The sequence below is a fragment of the Equus caballus genome, chromosome 2 (assembly GCF_041296265.1).
Source record: "Equus caballus isolate H_3958 breed thoroughbred chromosome 2, TB-T2T, whole genome shotgun sequence".
NCBI classification, from domain to species: Eukaryota; Metazoa; Chordata; class Mammalia; order Perissodactyla; family Equidae; genus Equus; species Equus caballus.
The window spans coordinates 2818500-2834990 of NC_091685.1; positions in this window are offsets into that span (position 1 = coordinate 2818500).

The window sequence follows — 16491 nt, forward strand, 5'->3', positions numbered from 1 at the left end:
GACCCCGGGCACTAGCCCTATAGATTTGTGTCTTCTCCTCAAGCCCTGCTAACCTGTCGGTTGGAAAACCAAGGTTAATCTAGACTCTCGAAGAATTTGCCATAGTTCATTTCAAGGTCATCTGCTTTAGGGGACCCAAAGAGGGAGGCATTTGGCTTCCTTCACATTCCCTACGCACTCCACAACAGAAAACAGAAGACAAAACGAAGTCTGAAGCTAGATTTTGACTTTTATATGTACTGAATAACAGAAACAAATGTGCGTGTGCATATATATTTATGCATGTGTGAATATGGTGTATATATATGTGTGTGTGTGTGCATATGTGTCATTTTTATCTCCCTTTGTAACTAAGTCAGTTGGTCTATCCAATAATCAGCCAGGTCACAGATTACAATCAAGTCACTGAGATGCCGGGAAACACCTCGATTTAGGGATGGTCGTGTTAGTAGTCTCATAAACAAACACATGCCCCCAGTCTGGCCTCATTAAACAGAAAGTATTAAATGGATGTCACGGCCGACTTTAAGAAAATGAGAGGAAGGACTTAGATTCCAGCAGAATAAGTTTGGTGCAGATAGAAGAGACTCTCACACAGTGAGAAATGCTCATTCCTGGCTTAGAGCGTTAGAAAACGTTGCAGAAGCTTTTCTGAATGACAACAGTGGCTCACACCTGTTGAGCAAGTAACATGTGCACAGTTGGTGCTGGCTGCTCTGTCTGTTGCCTCAGTTCATTTTCTAAACAGCACAGGGTCGATATTATCCCCACTTGTAGATAAAGAAACTGAAACTCGGAGAGATTGAATAATTTCCCTGGCTAACAAATGGGAGAGTTGATATTTGAATTTTGAGTCTCTTTACTCATAGTCTGATTTTAATTTTTGGAAAAAGCTGGATATTCACTCTTTTAAATAGTTCTACATAGGCTTGTTTAAAAGCATTAACCTTTTATGCCTCTTCCCAGATCTCTCTTTGGTCTTTGATAATAAGTTAGATTTCTAAATTCCTTCAGTTTACAGTAAAAAAAAAAAAAAAAATGTTACTATCTTATGTAGGTTGCTAAATACATGGTTTATTCTCCAACTGGCATTTTCGAAAAAGTATGTGTCTGAGGGATAAAGAATATAACTTTTTGCCCAACTAGTTCAAGTTTAGCTGAAACCAAGCACTGGTGATTTACTTTTCCAGCCCAAATGAATCTTGAAGAAGTGACAAATTAAAAGGTGTCCTACTTAACTGCCAGGCAGGTGCCAAAATAGATCAGACAGACGTATCTGCTTTCATTTTGTGCTTGAGAGCAAACCCTTGTTGTTTTGACAGTAAATGTTTTTTGTTTTACTCAGAATGACAGTAAGAAAAATGCCCAGAATAAAAACAGGTTTCACTGAATCAAGCTTCAAAGCTTTGAAAGCTTTTAAAAGATGTTTAAATTCAAGGGAAATGTGAGCAGTGGTGCCTGAAAGATTAGAAAAAAAAAAAAGCAAACAGATGTAAATGGCTTTCAAGCCATTTAGTGACCAGTTCTCAGTATGTATGTTGAAAGATGACTAACAGCTGCCGTGTTGTGCTTCTGCTCTGTATGTGCCACTCATTTTCTAGCTAAGTCCCTGCACAAACCCCGAAAGGAAAGAAAGTGGTCCCCATTTCACAGCTTAGGACAAGGAAACACAGACATGCTATGAAACAGCTCTCAGTTAACAGAGCCAAAGAGCTCACCAGAGGCTGGCATAATTCCCAAGGTCTGATTCCCAAGTTCCTTCCTCTCCTCTATGGTTGTTTCTGTCTGCGGGGATTCTGTGATGTCAGATTGCTCATGCACCCTCGATAAAATACTTTTGAGTCGGGGCTGGCTCTGTGGCTGAGTGGTTGGGTTGGCGTGCTCCGCTGCAGGCGGCCCAGTGTTTCGTTGGTTCGAATCCTGGGCGTGGACATGGCACCGCTCGTCGGACCACGCTGACGCAGCGTCCCACATGCCAAAACTAGAAGGACCCACAACGAAGAATATACAACTATGTACTGGCAGGCTTTGGGGAGAAAAAGGAAAAAAATAAAATCTTTAAAAAAAAAGAATAAAAAAATACTTTTGAGTCTTTCTGTATTCAATTCCAAGTAGTGTCTATTATATTAGAAAAATCACACCATGCATTACTCTGACTGATTCAGTACAGAAATTGTCTTAAGTGAAATGACTACTTATTTTAAAACAAAGGAAAAGTCCAGTTTTCTTCTCAAGAACAGTAATAGCTCTAACCCAGTGCAATGAATATTTTTTTTAATCTCAAAACAAAACCCTAGCATTCACTTTATCTTCCAAGCACACAGATCTGAAGAGGGAACCTTTTTGAACAGGTCTTCCGTTCATCCCCTGCTGAAGAATATTAATGACTGCCAAGTGGAAAATGTCTAAATATTCTTGCAAGACGGCAGCCTCTAGTGACGTGGGTCTTTAATCTTCTGAAGAGACTCTTGCCACTTCTATCACTCACGCTGGGGTCACAGCCTGGAGTGAGGAACGAGCAGGAGTGGGTGAGACAGAATAAGCAGAATAGGGGCTGGTGTGGTCGACAGTAAAATGCTCAACTGCCCTTCTTCGTCCTGTACTTTGAGCAACTCTCCTGTGGCTCCCCTTTGGGGTGGGGTGGGGAACCCTGAAATCTCTCTCATTGCAGATTATAGGTCCAAGTCACTCACCTCGAGCTCAGGGCCACACGCTCAAGCATCTAGGAACTTAGTTACTAAAGGAAAGTTGTTTCCTCTCACCTGTCTTGTGCCCTTTCAGACTTTCAGAGAAGGAAAAAGAAAGTTCTCAACCGTTACACAGCCCATGTTTATCCTTTCAGGATAAAGCAATATCACAGCATAAACTGAAGATAAAGGCAGCCTTACTCAGTAGTTAGCCCGCTTTCAACAGAAGACAGACAAATGATGCGAAAGCCAAGCAGGCAGGTCAACGCCGATGGCTTTGCTTCTTCCTATTGCGCGCTAAACTTAGGCAGAACGTGGGAAGTAGACGGTTTGACCAAAGCTTCACCCTTTGCTTATCGTTTGTCTCTTTTCTCACTTAAGTGAAGCGCACCATTTTTACTGGTGTGTAGAGTAGTTTCTAGATGGTGGACTCTGAATTCAGAAAGTGTTGGTTTAGGTTCTGGCTCCACGACTTGCCTGTTGTTTGACCTCAGACAAGTCACTTAAGATCTCTGAAATTCAGCTCACCCGCCTGTATAACGGAGATAATAAGGTCTACCTCATGGATTGTCATGAGAAATAAATTTGATGATTCCATACCTAGAACATAGTAAATGCTCCATACCTGTTACCTGTTATTAATATCAAAGTCTGATGGCAACTGCCTATTTTGTACTTGATTCTTTCACTTTCTACTTGGTCCTTTCACATCTATTATCCCAGGGCAGTGACACTCCTAAGTGTGCAGAATGGCAGTGAGTGAGGATTATCTCCATTTCATGTCAAAGAAAGGCAAAGAAGCACACACATTATCTCTTTGAAATGTTTTCACTGGCAAAGTTTAAAGCAAAAATATATCACGGATTTATTCATGTAACAAAGAGTTATTAAGCACATGCTATGTCCCAGGTCCTGTGATAAGCACTGAAGATTCAGAAATTTTTTTAAAAATGTACACACAACTCTCCCTGATTCAAGAAGCTCAAAATCTACTGGGGAAAACAGGTTAATAGACAAGTGAATTATAGTAGGATTAGTGCTGGACTAAAGGCACGTGCTAGTATTATGGGAATGATGGGAGAAGGCTGTAGAGAAGCCTTGATGGTTGAGTTGGGTCTTGAGAAATGAGTAGGAGTTCCCCACGAGGCGATGGCAGTCGAGGGAAAAGTGTTGGCAGGGCTGGCAGGACCGATGAGCGTGGTGTGCCTGGAGTGGCTCTAAAGGAAGGGAGAAAATGACTCACCATTTCAACTGTTGAGTAACACAGAAAACCAAGTCTCTCAATTCATACTTCAAAGCTAGAAAAATAAAACATCAAAAGTGGTACAAATCATAGCCTAATCTTTCTAATGAATAATCAGAAATTCCTAAATTAAATATTAGCGTGTTAAACACAGCTGTAAACCATGAGTGAATAAAGTTGATTCCTGCAATGTCATTAATAGGTCAGCAGAGACAGTCTCATCTTAGTGGATGCCAAAAGGCAGCTGATAAAATTCATTATCCTCTTCAAGAAAAAAATTGGAAACTAGAATTAAAGAATTCCCTTCATACGGTAAAGAACGTCTATCTCAAGCCAACAGCCACTACGAAATGGAGCAGTGTAACTGGAGGATTTCCCCATGAAAATCAGTTGGAGGTCAAAGCTGTCAGTCATTACCTCTATCATCTGACATTATTCTGAAATTTGAGGCAATGCAATGCACTAATATAAAGAAATAAAGTATTTAAATGTCAAATGAGAAAATTATCAATACTTGCAGATAATATTTTTCTAATAGGAAATATCTATCAGAAGCTGTAAGAACTAATAAAAGAATTAAAGTGATTAGTTTAAGAATAAACATATAAAAATCAGCATTTTCTGTGTTGCTATAAATAGCCTTTTAGAACACTTAACCAGAAAATAGATTCCATTAATAATAGTAACAAAAATAAAATAATCAAGAGTAAATTTAATACCAAAGATATAAGGTCTAAATTTTTAAAAAATGATTACAAAACTCTTTGAAAGGGCACAAAGTAACTGAACAAATTGAGGGAGGAAGGTTCAACATTATAAAAATGCCAATTCTCCCTAGATAATTTATAACAATGCAATTCTAATCAAAACCTTGATCCTACATCTTCCATCACATATTCATATTCACTCATATTCTAAAGCATCTGAAAGGGAAAAGCAGGTGAGAACATTCAAGAAAAAAATTAATGCAATGAGGATAAACTTATATATCAGATCTCAAAACATAAAGCCAAAATAACCTAAAATTATTGGGACAGGACAAAGAATAGAATGATCAGTGAAACAGAATATAAGATACAGAAATAAGCCTGTGAAATTAATGTATAATTAATTATGTATAATTGAAAGTATTCAGATCAGTGGGGCTAAAGACAATTCAAATAAACGGAACTTGGATAAGAAAAACTGATAGAAAAAGTTAGATTCCTACCTCATGCTATATAGTTAATTTAATTCCAGGTAAATTAAATATCACATGTAGACATGAAAGTATATGGGAAGAAATTAATGAATATTCATAAGGCGTAGAAAAGGCCCTCATAAGTATAACACCAAATGCAGAAAATATATATTTATAAAAATGTGGATAGATTTAACATCATGAAAATTTATATTTATGTAAACAGTGCCATAAACAATGTTAAAAAGCTATGGAAAATTAGGGAAATATTTACAGCATACATTATAAACAAAACTTTATTATCCTGAATATACAGAAAGCTCCTAAAAGCTTATAGAAAAAAGTTTATAGAAAAATTGGAAAATAATATGAACAAACAATTCCCAAAGAAGAAATACAAAGGGCTCACAAATAATATCTAGATACAGAAAGTAACTAAGTACTTCATCAATAGGGAGCATATTACCTAAATTATGGCACATGCAGCATTTTAAAAACGTGAAATAAGTCTAAATAAGCTTATATGCAACAATGTCAAAGATGTATGGAAAGAGTGGGTTTGGTAAGTTCCCATTTCTATTAGCAATGTGAAAAGTATTTATGTACGTGCTTACGTATCCATAGAAAATTTTTACTATAGTTTTCAGGAAACTACCCGTTCACTTAATAAATGTCTATCAAGAGCCTGCTGTGTGCCAGTCTTGTTCCATGTGCTGGAAAGGCAAAGTCTTTGCCCACGTGGAGCTCTGTTGGGCACATGCCAACACTTGAGTGAATAACTCTAGGGAGCAGGGCCTCCTGGGAGAGGAAATGACCTTCTCATCTGAACTAACTGTACTTTTTGAAATTTTATGTTACTCCACACTTCATGTTTCCAATATTGTTAATGGCCAAAAAAGTATTTTTTTAAACACAGAAATTTTTGTAATCAAAGATATTCAAATTAAGGGGGCCAGCCCGGTGGCCTAGTGGTTAAATTTGCGTGCTCTGCTTTGGCAGCACAGGGTTTGCGGGTTCAAATCCCTGTCGGGGACCTACACACCGCTCATCAAGCCATGCTGTGGCAGCATCCCACGTGCAAAATAGAGGAAGACTGGTACAGATGTTAGCTGAGGGACAATCTTCCTCAAGCAAAAAGAGGAAGATTGACAACAGATGTTAGCTCAGGGCCAACCTTCTTCACCAAAAAAAAGATATTCGAATTAAGACAAGGTAATTTTTGCCTATCAGATTAGCAATGATTAAAAGGAGATTATCCCTGTGTTAGTGAGGATATGAGGAAACAAGCACCCACAAACACTTTGAGTGTTTGATTCAAAGATATTTTTAGATCAAAATCTTTTAAAAGTTGCACAATCTTCAACATGGTAATTCCATGTCTAAGACTGGAATTTAAAAGATGGAAATTCCCATGGTAGTGAACAAAAAGGTATTGAGATGCTCTTCACTTATGATGTATAATAGAGAGATACAGGAAATCTAAATTTCTAGAACTGTGAGACTATATAAATGTTAAATCTGTAGAAAGGGGTGCCATGCCTACATGATCGACGCTCAGCTTCTTGAAGACAGAGGCCGTGTCTCTTGCATTTATCTTCAGCATCACTAGCTATAAGTTTATGAATGTGGACTGTGCAGTTGTTAAAATAATGTCATAGAACCTATATTTTATCCCAGGGTTTCCCATGCCACTTATTTTATTAAGAATTCAATATATCAGAGTGTAAAATCATGTATACTTTATGATCCTAATTTTGTTGTACAAATATGTGCATTCTCATACATTCATAGAAAAAAACCTGCAAAAATTACATATGACTTCCACTTTCTTCTTTGTGCTGATTTTTTTTGTTTTCCAGTTTCTCTATAATGAATATCTATTATCTTTTTAAGCAGAAAAAAATGTTATTTTCCGAAAGAAGGAGCCTTTAGGCAAAGGTGTTAACAGCTATGCAGGATTGTAACGATAGGTAGTATTTGTTGAGTTTTATTGGGTTTTTCATTTGTGCCAGACACCAGCAATGCTTCCCCGGATTGTCTCAGGTCGTCACCCTCACCATAGCTCTGTGAGTTTCAGTTATTGTTGTTTCCACTTTACAAATACAGTCATTAGTCGCTTAACGAGGGGAACACCTCCCGAGAACTGCATCGTCAGGCAATGTTGTCATTGTGCGCACATCACAGAGTGCACTTAACACAACCCTGGATGCCACAGTCCACTACACAGCAGGCGTGTGGCACTAATCTTACGAGCTTGGAAGGGCTGAGATTCTCACCCAGTCTATGTCCAGAACTCGGGTTCTTAAGTGCACCAGGTTGACTCTCCAGTGAGCATCGGGATGAAAAGTACCCTTTGAATTTACGGGAGGTGATTTGGTTAAGTTGAGCAATATATGTTGGAGAAAAAGAAGAGGATTTGGAATCAACAAAAGTGATTCAAACATGTAAGCAATTTCTCACTGTAGCTTCCAAGCACCCTAGTGAAGCAGTTGGTGGAGATCTGTCAGTCCCCTTCTCAAAGGAAGCTGACACTTGCATAAGGTTTGAATGATTCACTGTCATCCTCTAAACAGGCCCGAGGAGACCACAAGACAGCCCAGGCATCCTGCCCTGCGTGCTTCATCAGAAGAGGCAAGAACGGCAGGGCAGGGCGGCGCCGTTGCACACACTCCACGGCCAGCGAGTCTGCTGACTCAGCAGGCACAGAATTCCACTCCGAGAGCTGGAGATGTTTTAGAGATCCTAGCCATCGGGGAGCAGGAGGAAGAAGAGGGCCTGGAGATCCCTGTGCCCAAGCCCCACTGCATGCCTTTCTTCTCATCACCGTGATGGTACCATCATCACCAGCTCCCCTCACCTCAGAAAGTCATGCCATGGGGCTGGCCCAGTGGTGTACTGGTTAAGTTCAGCACGCTCCACTTCAGCGGCCAGGGCTCACTGGTTCAGATCCCAGGCATGGACCCCCACCACTCATCAAGCCATGCTGTGGCAGTGACCCACATAGAAAATGGAGGAAGACTGGCACAGATGTTAGCTCAGGGCCACTCTTCCTCAAGCAAAAATAGGAAGATTGGCAACAGGAGTTAATTCAGGGCCAATCTTCCTCACCAAAAAAAAAGAGTCATGCCATGTCAAAGTAAAATAATCTACGTCGATCTGCGAAACTCATTGTCTATCATTTACAGCATATAACAACAACATTCTCTTTATTAGGCATGCACTCTTTAGTAAATATAAAAATTAAAAATATAATAAAAATAAAATATATAAATGTATAACTTTTGTAAGTTTGCTCTTAACTCTGCTCTCTCTGCCAACTTTTTTGCCATTAGTTCCTTAAAATGTATTTTTAATTACATAGAGATCATAAACACATTCTTAATATAATAATTTTTTTAGACGTTTTCTTTTTTTTTCTTTTTGCTGGGAAAGAGTCAACCTGAGCTAACATCTGTTGCAAATCTTCCTCTCTCTCTCTTTTTCTTTTTTCTTCCCAAAGCCCCAGGATATAGTTGTATATTCTACTTGTAAGTCCGTCTAGTTCTTCTGTGTGAGCTGCTGCCACAGCATGGCTACTGACAGACCAGTGGTGTGGTTCTGTGCCTGGGAACCAAACTTGGGCCACCGAAGTGTAGCACGCCAAACTTAAGCACTGGACCATCAGGACCGGCTCAACAATAGCTTAATATTACAGGGAAAACTAACTCTTGACCATGCTCTTCCATCATTTCCTTCCCAGAGAAAACCAGTTATCCATTCCATCTAGTCTTCTAGATTCTTCTAGACATTTACACACACAAATGATTGCTACAGAAACACATAATTTTATCTTATAGGTGTTTGCTTGTTAGACAAATAGTTTGCCATATATACAACTTGTTTTTCTTCGCTGAGCCATGAGTTTGGAATATCATCTTTCATGTACACATAGATCAATACAGATAAATGTGTGTGTGTATGAAACTGAGGCACAGTGTTTCTATGGTAAAGTACGCAAATCTTCAGTGCACAGTTCAAGTCCCAGCTGCCCAGCTCTGTCCCTGGCAGCTCTGTGACACTGGGTGAGTTAACTCCTCTGAGCTACCGTATCCTTGTCTGTAAAACAGAGACAAGAATATCACTGTAGTGAGGAATAAACGAGCTGGTGCTTGTACAGTGCCCAGCACAGGTGAACTCTGCATTCGTGTCTGTTAAATATGAGCAAAGTGTCTGAGGTCCACAGTTGGTGAGGAACAGAGGTCGATTTGCTCTCACAAGCCCACATGGCTGCTGCTGCTCCTGCCACTTCATGATGATCCTGTCTTAGAAACAGGAGTGATCACCGATCTCACCCTTCCTTTGGGAAGCAGAGGCCCAGCAGAGGAGAAGCGACTTGAAATTCAGCATGGAAGGAGCTGCTGCGACCCTCTCCATCCCTCCCTTCCAAGGCTCTGCCTGGGCCACCCTAAACGGCTGGCCTCTCAGCCTCACCCTTTCTTACAATCCCAAACTCTCTGGGCTCCTCCAGTGCAGGGGACAGTGGCATAGGTGAAGCGTCCCAGCCTTTCTCCTGTAGGTGCAAGGTACCCTCAGGGGGCGAGGGAAGAAGTGCTGCCTGAGCCACCACCCAGACCTCCTCCCCCAGCCTTTCCCGGAGAATGATGACGATTCCACCTTGATCACACGTGTCCATCTATCACCTCTTCTCCATCCCACAGGCACTGCGGGACCAGCCTCATAAGTGGTCACCTTGTCTTTCCTCTAACCGACATCTGATAAATGTTCCCAAACACAGCTCCGCCCATTTCCTCTGTTCTTCTAAGAACTTCCATGACTCCATGTCACCCGTAGAAGTTAGTCTGGGTGAGTCTGACATTTCCACGCAGGCTTTCAAACAGATAAGGAGGAATTAAAATTGCAATGAGAGGCAAGTTTTGTGGAGTGGCACCATAAAGTTATGCCCTGAACAGCTGCTGGCTCTCCTTGGGAGCCACAGCAGCCTCGATGGCAGCACGGCCCTGCTTGGCACTGGGCAGGTCCTCCCCACGGAGCTGGATTCTTAGCTGGCCCATCCTCGCCAGCAGGCAGGGTTGGGAGCTGCCTTCTGTCCAAAACAGAATGAGTCTCCTCATGACGCCACAGCTTTCCTCTTGGACCCTGGCCGTGAGCACCGAGGCCCGGTAATCAAGTTTTAGTTCTAATATTCAGTATCTATTCCAGCATCGCAAGGTCCCAGAAGGCCAGCAGGGGGGTCCTGACACACTTTCCTGAGCCCAGGGCCTGGGTCTACCTGGGAGACTGGATCACCTGCGGTCTCAGGCTGCGGTGCAGGTTCAAGTCATTCCCCAGTCTCCCAGAAACCTCCCTCTGACTCATTGCTGAGCTGGGCCAGACCCAGTTGAACACGCCCCTGAGACACGGTCCTTTGGCCTCTGACCACCAGCCCCTCCGCCTCCTCACCCCAAACAGCTAATCCAGGAGTCTGTCCCTTTGCCGGCTCTTTAGTGGTTTCCTTCTTCCCCACCTCCTCCTTACGACCAGGTCTCTTTTGTAGGGGATCGTATTTGGGGTGCGGATTAGCATAGCTACATTTTGGTTTTTTCTCACAACAGCCCTATGAGATGAGTATCTTCACTTGCATTTCACAAGGGAGGAAGCTGAAGTTCCGAGGCAGGACACACGCTCTCCAGGGAGATGCTGCGGCCAGAATTCACAGCCTGACAGACAGACCCCAAATCCCGTGCTCTTTCACGACTCCGTGCTCCTGGGGAAAGTGAGAGCAAGGCTGCCGTTCTCCCGCTTTCACCTGGGATCCACCTGGCTCCCAGGAAGCCACTGGGCCGTGGTGGGCCATGCTGCCTTTCTCCAGCTCTTTCCGTGTTTACCTGAACAGAGGACGGAAAGAGCGTAGCTAATATCTGTTACACTAACACATGAGATTTGCCACTAATAATGCCATGTTATCTCGGTGAGAACATCTGGTTTATGGATCATGAGGAAGAGGTTTTATCAAACTCCACATGAGCTTACTCCAAAAACAATATTCTCCAAAGCCATCCGTGCTTTGCGCTGATGGCATTTTAGGTGGGGCAAGGACTGGGTCTTGCAAAAGGTGCTGTAATTTGCAAACCAAGTGCTGCACCGGAAACCGTCATCTCAGTAAGATGTGCTTTAGCAGATTTGTTCTCCGCTGAAAGAAAACCGACATGCCAGAGGCACGAAGAAAGGTGGCCAACGGAATTCTCTCTGTAATTGTGCCAGACTCAAGTTAATTTCATTTTGGATGCTGGAACCAGCCCGAGGAAGAGTGAGGGGCTCGCAGCAGGGTTTGTGGGGTCGGAAACTAGAGCGGGGAGTCCTTATGAAGAAATTGAGAGACAGACTGAGGAGAGCCTCAAGATCACGAGAGCGCCTTGGTACAAAATGCTGGAGGAAGGGCCAGACAAACTCCAAAACCAGTGAGCAGGGAAAGAAAGTAGACAGAACAGCTGTCGAAGTCAGAGCACAGAGTGAAGGGTTCAGAGTCAGGGGCCGGCAGAGCAGTGTTCCTGAAGGGGCGTTAGCTGGCCCCTGTGACCCACGCATGGAAGATGGTCAGAACATTAGTGGGCTGGGGGCAGAAATCTTCATGGGTGCTTTAGATGGTGTGGATAAACATCTGCTGGCCCACTGGACTATAAACCCCTTGGGAGCAGGAAATGTGTGTTAACTCCATTCCCGTACATATACCACAGTACCTAGCACACAGTAGGCCAGCAGCAAAGGTTTACTGAACCTATAGGACTGAGAGAAAGGCACGGGGCTGAATTAGGGGTCCTGGAGCTGACTTGCAACTCTGCTTCTTCTGCATAGCTGGGTAGCCTTGGGTAAGTTACTTTACCTCCCTGAGCCCCAATTTCCAAGTTAAATGAAGAGGTTGGGTGATAAATGTAATGCCCTTTTCAATGTTATAAAATATTCTGAGTTTATAATCAGTGAATAATAAAGGCTGATTTGCCTTACCAGCAAGGCAGTATCATAAGAGAAGGAGCTCCCTGCCCGTGCTCGGATATGTAATGAATAGGACCCGGCCCTCTCCTAGAGGGAGTGCACAGGTGGAGGCAGATGGAGGAGCAGGCAGTTAAAGAATCACAATGCAGGGTCGAAGATATCGCCCTAGAGAGAGCACTGGGGGCCAAGAGAGGAAGCGGTTCCTTACTTGAGACAGTCAGGGAAGGCTTGGCAAAGGAGGTGACACTTGAGCTGGAGCTTGAGAAGATGAACACAAGTTCACCAGATGGAGAATGGGAATCTGAGTGGAGAGTCCATCCAGACAGACAGAATGACATGTACCAAGTAGCACAAGTCAGGAAATTTAGGCTTTATTAATGGAGACCCAGGCTTTGACCTGGAAGATAAGGCATTATGTCGTAGACAGGAAGGAAAGGAAAAGGGGGGAGGGGAGGGGAGGAAAGGGACGGGAGGAGAGGAGGGGGAAAAAATGCCATTTGATGCTAGGGGTACGTTTGTTTCCGTCCTGTCGACACTGGTGAGTAATATCCAAGAGTGAACAGACAAAGCTGTGAAACAGACAGCATAGCAATGGGTTTCAATCCTAGAGAGCCAGAGTCACAGAATGTGAGTTCCACAAGAAACCTAGAAGGCGTCCAGACTAAGATGTCCTGACAGGAACATTTCTTCTTTTTGTAATGCATCCCTCTCCTGCTGCCTCCTTCTCCCTCAGCCTCATTTCTGGGATTGGAAATGGGGAATGACATTTAAATAGTTTTTTGGTTTCCCCAGCTACGTTTGGGCTGGAAAACACAAATTCCAGGTGAACACTCTCACTCTAAAGAGGAGAAGGTTGAGGCCTGGGTAAAGGACGGTATGTTCTAAGGCTTCAGAGCTGGTAAGTGGCAGGGCTGGGAATGAAGCCCCAGTCCTCTGCTGTCTTGGCTCGAGTCCCCGAGCTGTAGCTTCTCCGAGCTGCAGGGAGACTGGCTGCCCGCCCGTCAACCTCCCTTGAAGTGGGCCACCGGGACGGGCAGGATGCCTCCCTGTCCAGAACCACGCCGCTGGGTGCCGGCTTCCAGACCACCGGCCGGCATCCTGCTCCAGAGACAGAGACTCAAGGGCATCGCTGCCTCCCAGGTGGCTCTTGTTCCTCACCCCTAACACCCAGAGACCACCAGGTGTTCACCGGGAGAGCCCCGGGGTTCTTGTCATTCACTGGGGTTTTATAAGCTAAGGAAAGAAATGAGAGAGAGAGGGAAACCAGATTCTAATTTCTCTCCAGCAACTGAGGTTTGCAGGTGGGTTCCCTATATCATCTTCGAGCCCCACAAAAGCCCACAAAGGCAGCATCTTCCCCTTTTGTTGGTCAAGAAATGATCCACGGAGAATTTCAACCCCTCCTCCGAGGGCACACTGTGACTCCTGGCAGCCCCGGGTTTGAGCGCACATCACCCTGACTCCAAACTTTATTTTTAAGAGCTGTGCGACCTTGAGCAATGCAGGTTTCTCATCTGTGACACAGTGGACAATAATAAAAATTCATGTTGTGGAAAGACTCACAGAGTAAATAAATCAAAATAAATAAAATAACTCCTACCTGTCAGGATTGCCGTCAGGATCAAGCGAGTTAATATGGGAAAGTGCTTTGTAAACTGCAATACACCATACAAATTTTATCATTATTATTATTTCAAAAAATATGGCTGCCCCGATGAAATAAAACAGTCTGTGGCATATATTTATGACAACACGCCTGAGAAACAATTTCCCTTCTGATGGGTTGCCTCCCTATCATGTTATTAAAAGGTTAAGGAAAATGAACACTGGAGGATTACGATTAGGTCTTTCACACATGAAACCACAAAATCAATAGAGCCCGGTAATCCGTCCTGTGATATGGAGAAATATGCCGAGGGCCCGGACCCATTACTCAAGGAAACGTCAACAGGTATCGACACGGATCCCGGCAAGGCAGCCCTGGTGGAGGCCTGGCCACAGCCTCCCTCCCTCTAGCGCCCTCCTGGCAGCCAGACTGGCATCCCCAGACCGTGGAGCAGTGAGGGAGCTGCAGAGAGAGGAGCTCATCCCTCTCCCGAAGTTCTGCAGAATTTCTGTTTCTGCAATTGGGTCAGAGCTGCTTGGAAAAAACGACAGCCCGAGCAGAGCAAGGGGCGCCTGTGATCGCATGTAAAGCCATCTTTGTAAACCTGCTGGGACTGTCCTTATGCTGGATGGCGTCATCACTGTCGCTCTCGGCCAGCGTTGAGAGGCAGCCAGCTCTCTTCCTGGACGCCTGTGCCATTGAGACCCAGGAGGAAAACTCAGAGCAGTGAGTTCTCCTCCGACGGCTTGTTCTTTTCAGCTGGAAAAGGATGCCTGGAGATCTCAAGGAGAGAGTTCTGATAAGTGTTCTGGGACTTTGCAGTCAAAAATCTGAGACTCGGGGGCCGGCCTGGTGGCGCAGCGGTTAAGTGCGCACGTTCTGCTTCAGTGGCCCGGGGTTTGCCAGTTCAAATCCTGGATGCAGACATATGCACAGCTTATCAAGCCATGCTGTGGCAGGTGTCCCACATATAAAGTATAGGAAGATGGGCACAGATGTTAGCTCAGGGCCAGTCTTCCTCAGCAACAAGAGGAGGATTGGCAGCAGATGTTAGCTCAGGGCTAATCTTCCTCAAAAAAAGAAAACGAGTCTGAGACTTGGCTAAATCTAGGATTAAAGTCTGGCCCTAAGGTGCCCTAAAATAGAATGACCTTCTGATTAACCTTTATGGTTGCATGATTCGGCATCTGTGTGCCCCTCCTCCCACAGGCCTGGACATGGACAGGCCATCATGGATGATAGTGTGGCAATAGTTACAATAGGAAGAGCAGCTTCCTATGTTGAACATGGCCAGTGTGTCAGGCACCATGCAGGAAATGTACGCATGTTGCCTCTAATCCTGATAACTCTCATACAAGTACTGTCCTCTCTATAGTGTAAAGGATCAGAGAGGCAAAGAAACTTGCCCAGAGTCACATGGCTAATAAGTGACAGAACTGAGATTCGAGCCCAGCCCGTTGTTCCTCTGGTGTCCCCACCCTTTGGCACTGCCTCTCAAAAGTGCAAAGCCTCAAACCAGAAGCAAGTGCTGTGCCTGGACTGTTAATGTCGAGCAGAACTGCCCTCCCACCGCACAGACAGCCTGATGGATGGCTCAGGGGCAGTGGAAGTCATGGGAGAAGGTGCCAAGAAGAAGCCGAGGCTCAGAGCAGACTGGAGGGGCCAGGGCTAGTTCCAGAGGGCTTGGAAAGAGGCCCCGCCGGCCAGGGCTGCACAGGAAGGACAGGCAGACTTGGGGGCCCATTTAGTGCCCCTGAGAACCCACTCACAGGTGGTTCTTCTCCCAGCCTCTGAGGACACAGATCATCAGATTTGGAGGTCTAGCGACCCCAGCCACTCACTCTGCAGGCATCTAAGCACAAGCCAGCTGGCAGCAGCCTCTCTGGGTCCTTACACCCCGTTTCTAGTAGCTGGGCTCTAGTCACCACCTACTTTCTGGACTTAAGGGAATCCAGGTGACTCTGGCCCAAACACCTGGACATAGATTTGCCCTGCCTCAGCGAGGCTGCCTGGATCTGCATTGTCCCGGTGCCACATCCACACGGAGTGTCGTACTTACTGTGCAGGTGGGAGCCTGAGACTCAAAAGGGAGATGTCACTTGCCGAAGGCCACACGCAGGTGGTATGCAGGTGGCAGGAGTGGGTCCTGAACCCTGTTCTCTAGTGTGGATCCCAGGGCTTTTCTCCCATTCCGGACTGCCTCATAGAAGAATCTCAAAGATGGGGCCAAGCTCTAGGCTACATCTGGAAAAGGCCACCTCTCTGGTTCAGAGTCAAGGTCCAGACAGGGGAGACCTGACGACTGGGGTGAACCCCCACACTTGATGGAGAAGCAGAAGAAGAAAAATGGCTAATGCTTATAAAATGTGCTCATCATGCGCCATGAGTTGTTCTAAATATTTTGTGTATGTTAACTCATTAACCTTCACAAGAGCCCTGGGAGGTGGATGCAATTAGCCCCATTTTCCAGACAGGAAAACTGAAGTAGGAAGCATAGCTAGTAAGCGCCGAAGTCCCCTGCTGTAGCCTGAATGTTTGTGTCCCCCCAAAATTCATATGTTGACACCTCATCCCCAGTGTGATGGCATTTGGAGATTTGGAGGTGGGGCCTTTGGGAGGTGACAGGTCATGAGGGCAGAGCCTTCATGAATGAGATTAGTGCCCTTATAGAGAGATCCCAGAGAGCTCCCTCACCCTTCCACCATGTGAAGACACATGAAGCTAGAAGACAGTGGCCTGTGAACCAGGAGGGAGTCCTCACCAGACACCGAGACTGCCGTCACCTCGATCTTGGACTTCCCGCCTC